Genomic DNA, 6760 nt, shown 5'->3' with positions numbered 1-6760 from the left:
GTTCCATTGACGTTCCATTCCACCATTCGTCACCAAGCTCGAGAGTTCCACCTCCACGACCTAGGAGACGGCTTTGAGTCCAGTTAGCTAGTTCCAAGGGCGGATTCTCCCTTTTTAATTTCTAATTAGCTTGTACTCTTCCTATGTACTAGGCTTGGTTGTATTTCATCTAATCACTTTCCATATTTATAATTTATGATTTATAATCTCTATTTCCCTTTATGTGTTAATGTTTATTGCTTGTTTTGATATTGATAATTGATTATTGTGTAGGAGAACGCGATTACCGCCGCCATTCGGGCTATCTTTAGGGAGTTATATAGGTGTTGCCTTACCGGAAGTGACAAACCGGAAACCGTAGGAATTGACAAGCCACGGAACTTACGGGCCCTAGTTTTTTATTCCCCCGCATTAGACACGCCTTGACTAGGAATCACGTAGTCTAAGTACTTCACGGGTCGGTTCTACTACACTTGGTCGTCTTTGCAAGAGTAAACTATTATCCGTATACATTTAGAGTCATTATTTATCATGGTTATAACTTATCATATTCATCCCACTTCATAGAGTTTTAGCTACATAAATCTGTGTCGCCAATAGTGAGGAATAGTGTGTAGTTGTGTCTTACTTAACCCCAAAGTAATTACCGCTTAAATAACATACGAAACCGAGTCGTCTAATACTTGTAATTATAAATCCCGTGGATTCGATACCCGGTCTTAACCGGATTATTACTTGATACGACGGGGTACACTTGCCCCTAAGTAGTCGTTGCGTCTAGTAGAGTTAGAGCATTAGAAAGATCACATCCATATTAGTAGTACATTCATCGGAATACACATTTAAGTCGTCGTAAGAAACTCTACCACTAGGCGCGCCGCATCAAGTTTTTGGCACCGTTGCCAGGGATTTATAATTTCCTACAATATTAGACAAAAACGTTTCATTGTTAGTTTAAGCATTCTTTTTGTATAAATTGTTTATATATATTTTGACTAACATTATTTTTTCTTGTGGATAATTCTTTTATACTTGTTTTACTTTATGCACACCCGATCAAAAAGTGATTCTCTTATTCCTATTGATCTCGAAATTGAACGTACTCTTTGTAGGATTCGAAAAGAGAGAATGGCAAACCCCAACGCCGAGGTCAACCAACCCGACGAAAACCAAAGGCCACACGTGAACAACGTCCGCGGGGGCAATGATACGCGTTCGATGATGGAGATCCTTGCGCCGTATCGTCCCCAAAATCGTAACGGCATTGTCGCTCCCACGATCCCGGCCAACACATACGAGATCAAGACCGGAATGATCCAATTGATACAACAATGTGGTCAATTCGGAGGGGAACTCCATGAGAACCCCAACGAACATTTGGATAAATTTCTTATGTGTGCCGATACCTCTCGGCAAAATGGTGTTCCCGTTGAGGCTGTGAGACTGAAATTGTTTCCTTTTTCATTGACAGGATAGGCGTTGGAATGGCTACACTCATTGGAGGCGGGATCCATCACGTCATGGGAAGAGCTCGAAAAGGAGTTCCTTTCCTACTATTTTCTGCCGTCCAAAACAGTCAAGTTACGGACCGATATCACATCTTTCAGGCAGTTGGAATGCGAGGCCCTTCACGCAACTTGGGCTAGGTTCCGGAAGTTGCTCCGAAACTGCCCCCACCATGACATCCCAAAGCATGACTTGGTAAGCACTTTTTACCACGGGTTAACTCCCACTAACCGTGCGACTGTTGATTCCGCTGCAGGTGGGGATCTATTTCGGAAGTCAGCTAGTGAGGCCTACGAGCTCATTCATGAGCTCGCAAGGAAAAGTGTGCAATGGCAAGAGGATCGGCTTGCCGGCCCGTCACGACACCAGACATTCGCTGTGGAGAAAGAGGCCCCGAAAAGCTCCATAGCTGAAATGAACAAGAAGCTTGACTCGTTGATCGCCCAATTAAGCCTCAATAAAAGTGTGCAGGTCCTGATGTGCACTCACTGTGGTGGAGACCATGATTCGTTTAATTGCCAAATCGGTAGCCCCTTCGCCGGCGATGCCGAAAACGTAAATTATATAGGAGGTAACCAAAGGTATAATTCCCATCCGAACTCCTATTCTCACCATAATAATAATAATAATAACAGCGGATGGAGACCTCGGTACCAACACCCGAACTTATCATATGGCAACAATAATAACGTGTTGAGGCCCCCATCCGGCTTTGAGCAAGAATTTCGGGAAAACGGGCTCGGGCAATCACAAACCGCGCCCGGTAATCGAAACGCTCCACCTTCCAACAATGTACACGACCAATCGATCACGTCCTTGTTGAAGGACATATTAACCCGTCTTTCCGATAGCGAAGTGTTTTGTAGGGATCTTAGCCGCCAGGTGGCCCACCTAAACCGTCAACAACAAGAAAGGCCACTAGGAACCCTCCCGGCGAACACTGAACAAAATCCGCGGGGTAAGAATAGGGAATCCGGACAAGTGATAATGCTCCTCAACAATAGGAGTTCGGACCCGTCAAGCTCCAACGCGGACGTCTTGCAATAAGCCGCCATACAAGAAAGTCGAGCTACTTCGAATTAAAACGTAGCGTCGGTTTGAATTCCTCGAACCACTTGTCTATATGTATTATAAACGTTATCTCCTTTCTTTATTTTGCATTATTGTCTTCATCTTTACTTTATTTTATTTTCCCCCTTTTTCTTTTATTTTCATAAAATCAAAAGAAAAACAAATCCCACATTAATCCAAAACTCTTAAAATACGCGGGGCGTATAACCCATTGCGCCCCGCGTAGTTGTGTGTCTGCCCCTTTTTACTTACTAAAGGACACACTACGCGCGGCGTACCTAAATTTGCGCCCCACGTACGCTTTCCCTAAAACAAGCTCTTTTTAATAGATGCCACGTAGAGGACACAAGGGGAGTACCCTAGGGTACGCCGCGCGTATTGTTATCGTCCTAATTTATAGCATTTTTAGTATTTAATTACTAGTTATTGTGTACCATTTTAATAAATTTTAATAATGGTTTTTGTATATTTTCTTTATTTTATGTATCTAAGCCAATTTGTATGTTTTTTAGGCACTTTCGCAAGGTTTTCGGCACAAATAACCAAGTCGAGGCTTAAGGTGGCAACTCGGGAGTAAAAGGGACCAGAAAAAAGGAGTTTTAGTGACACCCAGCATGCACTTCGTCGCGGATAGGTGCTGTAAAATAAAGTCCAATTGTTCACACTAGGACAGATTTGACACATTTTCGTATTTTCAACTTATCTCCCTCATACGGACTCGAATTGAGGCGATTCAAAATGCGTTGGAAAGCTAAGAGAAAGATGAACAAATGTCTAACAATAATCATCTCCAAATTCGAAGTGCATCAGGCCCAGAAAATTATCCAAAGTTGATGAATATGTTGAAGCCTAAGATTCCTTTCACATCTCAACTCCTAAATTATTAAAATCTTCCCCCATGCCCTCTTAAATGCTAAATTCAGATGATAAGGAGTGGGAGGCCATAAGGATGACTTGGTCTTTGGAATTATGTGTGCCATTTTACTATAAAAGGAGGCCTTGGGTGCCATTTGAAGACACACCAAGCTTATGCTTAATTCCTCCCTCTATAATGTTATTTTGTTGATTCTTCTCCATAAGAATCGGTTATTTGTGTTGTTGTTATTGTTGTTAGAGTGTTGTTTGTGCAAAAGTTCATCTAATAAAAGTAAGTTTCAAGTTACCGAAGAAGTTCGTTCGGTAATCGTCATTACGGTTTCTTCTAAACTTTAATCTCTTTTATTAATATGAACTCTATTATCTATCTTTCTAAAGTGTGTTTTAATCTAATGATGGGCTAAACCCCTCTTAACTAAGGCTAAAAGTGGATCTTAACCTTAATTATGTGGTAATTACGTTTAACCTATTTAAGTTATCTTTATCCTTTTTTGAGAACTAACTTATGATTCTTAATGCTTGTAGGAGATGGGCCAACTCTCTACTTGGATATAATTAATCGTTTATATTGACCGTGATTAAATTGATTAATCGAAATTCATAAGTTGGACCTAATGACCATTTAGTGTGGCTTATTGGTTTTCCAAGGTTTTTCATGAATCTTATTACAAATCTTTAATTTATTACTTGAGCCGGACCAAGGGAAAGTAATAAATCGAAGGTTTGGAAATAAGAAAACTTAATGCTTCTTTGGATTAATTACTTGAGCCGGACCAAGGGAAAGTAATTAATCGAAAGTTTAGAACTAATTACTTGAGCGGTTTTTCTTGAATCTTAAGTAATCACTTTAGCCGGACCAAGGTAAAGTAGGTTAAAAAGGTTTAGATTAAATCTTATTACAAATCTTAGATTTATTACTTGAGCCGGACCAAGGGAAAGTAATAAATCGAAGGTTTGGAACTAAGAAGACTTAATGCTTCTCTTGATTAATTACTTGAGCCGGACCAAGGGAAAGTAATTAGTCAAGAGTTTAGAACCAATCTCGAGAACTAATAGTTAATAAGAAAAATCACCATCTTAAGAAGGATAAAACAACTTAAAAGGGGTTAAGTGTTATTACCAAGCAAAGAGGTTAAGTGAAGCTAAAAGCCTTAGTTTCTTTTATTATAAGTAATCTCTCACGTAATTTGTGTAATTTTCATTTCATTTCTTGCTTAAAGTCTTAGCTTGGTTGTCCAACAAACTCTACATTTCGGTTGTTTAAATAATAGATAGGGAGCAAAAAGATTAATACTTATAATCACCATCCTCGTGGGAACGATACTCTACTTACACTTTATTACTTGATACACGACTAAGGTACACTTGCCTTCACATGCACGTATACGTAAAACGCGCATCAAGTTTTTGGCGCCGTTGCTGGGGATAGTAGAATTATAATATTAATCTAGTCAAACTTCTATTAATTTAGACGTTTTATTTTATTTCATTTTATTTTGTTTTGTTTTATGAACACAAGAAGTTTAAGTTGGCCTTTATTATTGCCCGATCCTGAAATTGAGCGTACTTTCCACAGGAACTTGGCTAATCGAAGAGCAAACATGGCACAAGAGGAACGTTCCATCATGGATCTACTCACTCCAAACCGTTTGGACATGAATTCAAGTATCGTGGAACCTACCATTGGAGCAAACAACTTCGAGATCAAGCCGGCAATGATCCAACTTATACAAAACTCTGGTCAATTTGGCGGAGATCCGAGAGAAGATCCAAACTCCCATTTAAATAAATTTGTTAAACATTGTTCTATGCTTAAGCAAAATGGGGTACCACCAGAAGCTATTAAACTAAAATTGTTTTCTTTTTCTTTAAGGGATGATGCAGCTGACTGGTTGGATTCTCTCGAGACCGGATCCATTGGGACATGGGATGAGTTAGTTAAGAAATTCTTAGCTAAGTACTTCCCTCCATCTAAAACGGCGATGTACAAAAACGAGATAAGTTCTTTTCGCCAAACCGAGAGAGAGACATTATATGATGCGTGGGAGCGATTCCGTCGACTATTGAAGAAATGCCCACATCATGGATTTGAGAAGTGGCAACAGGTTAGTATTTTCTATAATGGTTTATCTTCCGCTAACTGTGCCACAATTGATTCCGCCGCAGGTGGAAACATCCTTAAGAAGACCCAAACGGAGGCTTATGATTTAATCCAAGAATTGGCGGAAAGGTGCTCTCATTGGCAAGCGGAGAAAAACCTAGAAACAAGAGCGGGAACATATTTGGTTGATTCGTCATTAAGATCCGGCATTGATGAGTTAAATAAAAAATTGGATCTATTAATGGCTAATTTGAACCAAAATAATTTGTGTGATTTATGTGGTTTAAGTGGACATAAGAGTGAGGATTGTCAAGCGGCAAACCCATTTCTTGGGGATACCGCTAGTGCAAACTTTGTGGGAAATTTTAAGCAATCTAATCCTTATTCCAACACATACAATAATGGTTGGAGAAATCACCCTAATTTCTCATGGACTAATAATCAAAATGTGCAAAATCCGCAAAGACCTCCACCCGGATTTAATCCTAATAAAAAGAGAAATGTTGGTGATGAAGCTTCGGCTATTGTAACAATTCTTGCAAAAATGGAAGCTCGTCTTGCAGGTATGGAGGAATGGAAGAGAAATCAAGATACGTTTACAAAAGGGCTTGAAACGAGCATAAGCCAATTAGCAGAAGCCATGTCCGAACGTCCTATGGGATCCCTTCCAAGCAACACAGAAACAAACCCAAGGGAGCATGTGAAAGCCATCACATTGAGAAACAACAAAGAGTTACAATCGGCTCCGAGCAAACAGGTAAAAGATACCACGGATGAGGTAAGTACTTCTAAACCTCAAGATTCATCTCCCCCAAAGCTTTTTGCAGATCCACTTGTTCAACCTTACAAAACAAAAATTCCATTTCCCCAAAGGTTGAACAAGGAGAAACAAGAAAAGCAATTCTCCAAATTTCTCGACATTTTCAAGAAATTACATATAAATATTCCGTTTGCGGAAGCCTTGGAAAATATGCCCATGTATGCTAAATTTTTAAAAGATATACTTTCCAAAAAGAGAAAATTGGAGGATAATGAAACAGTGAAATTAACGGAAGGATGTTCGGCTATCCTACTCAATAAATTACCACCCAAATTGAAGGACCCGGGAAGTTTCTCTATCCTGTGTACTATCGGTGGTATGTATTTCGAAAGAGCTCTATGTGATCTTGGAGCAAGCATAAATCTCATGCCATTAAGTATCTTTCG

General features: G+C 39.7%; 1 non-coding gene across 1 annotated transcript; it reads right to left on the bottom strand.

Annotated features, from left to right (window-relative positions):
- Window positions 1-5435: 5435 nt before the first annotated feature.
- On the bottom strand, window positions 5436-5542 carry LOC136204440 (small nucleolar RNA R71). Its single transcript, XR_010675281.1, has one exon. It is a non-coding gene; the product is annotated as a small nucleolar RNA R71 (small nucleolar RNA).
- Between the last annotated feature and the right edge of the window lie 1218 nt (window positions 5543-6760).

Source organism: Euphorbia lathyris, chromosome 8 (genome assembly GCF_963576675.1).
Source record: "Euphorbia lathyris chromosome 8, ddEupLath1.1, whole genome shotgun sequence".
Classification (NCBI taxonomy): domain Eukaryota; kingdom Viridiplantae; phylum Streptophyta; class Magnoliopsida; order Malpighiales; family Euphorbiaceae; genus Euphorbia; species Euphorbia lathyris.
The sequence above is the reverse complement of the archived record's forward strand: the minus strand, read 5'-3'. Positions and strand labels throughout refer to the sequence as shown.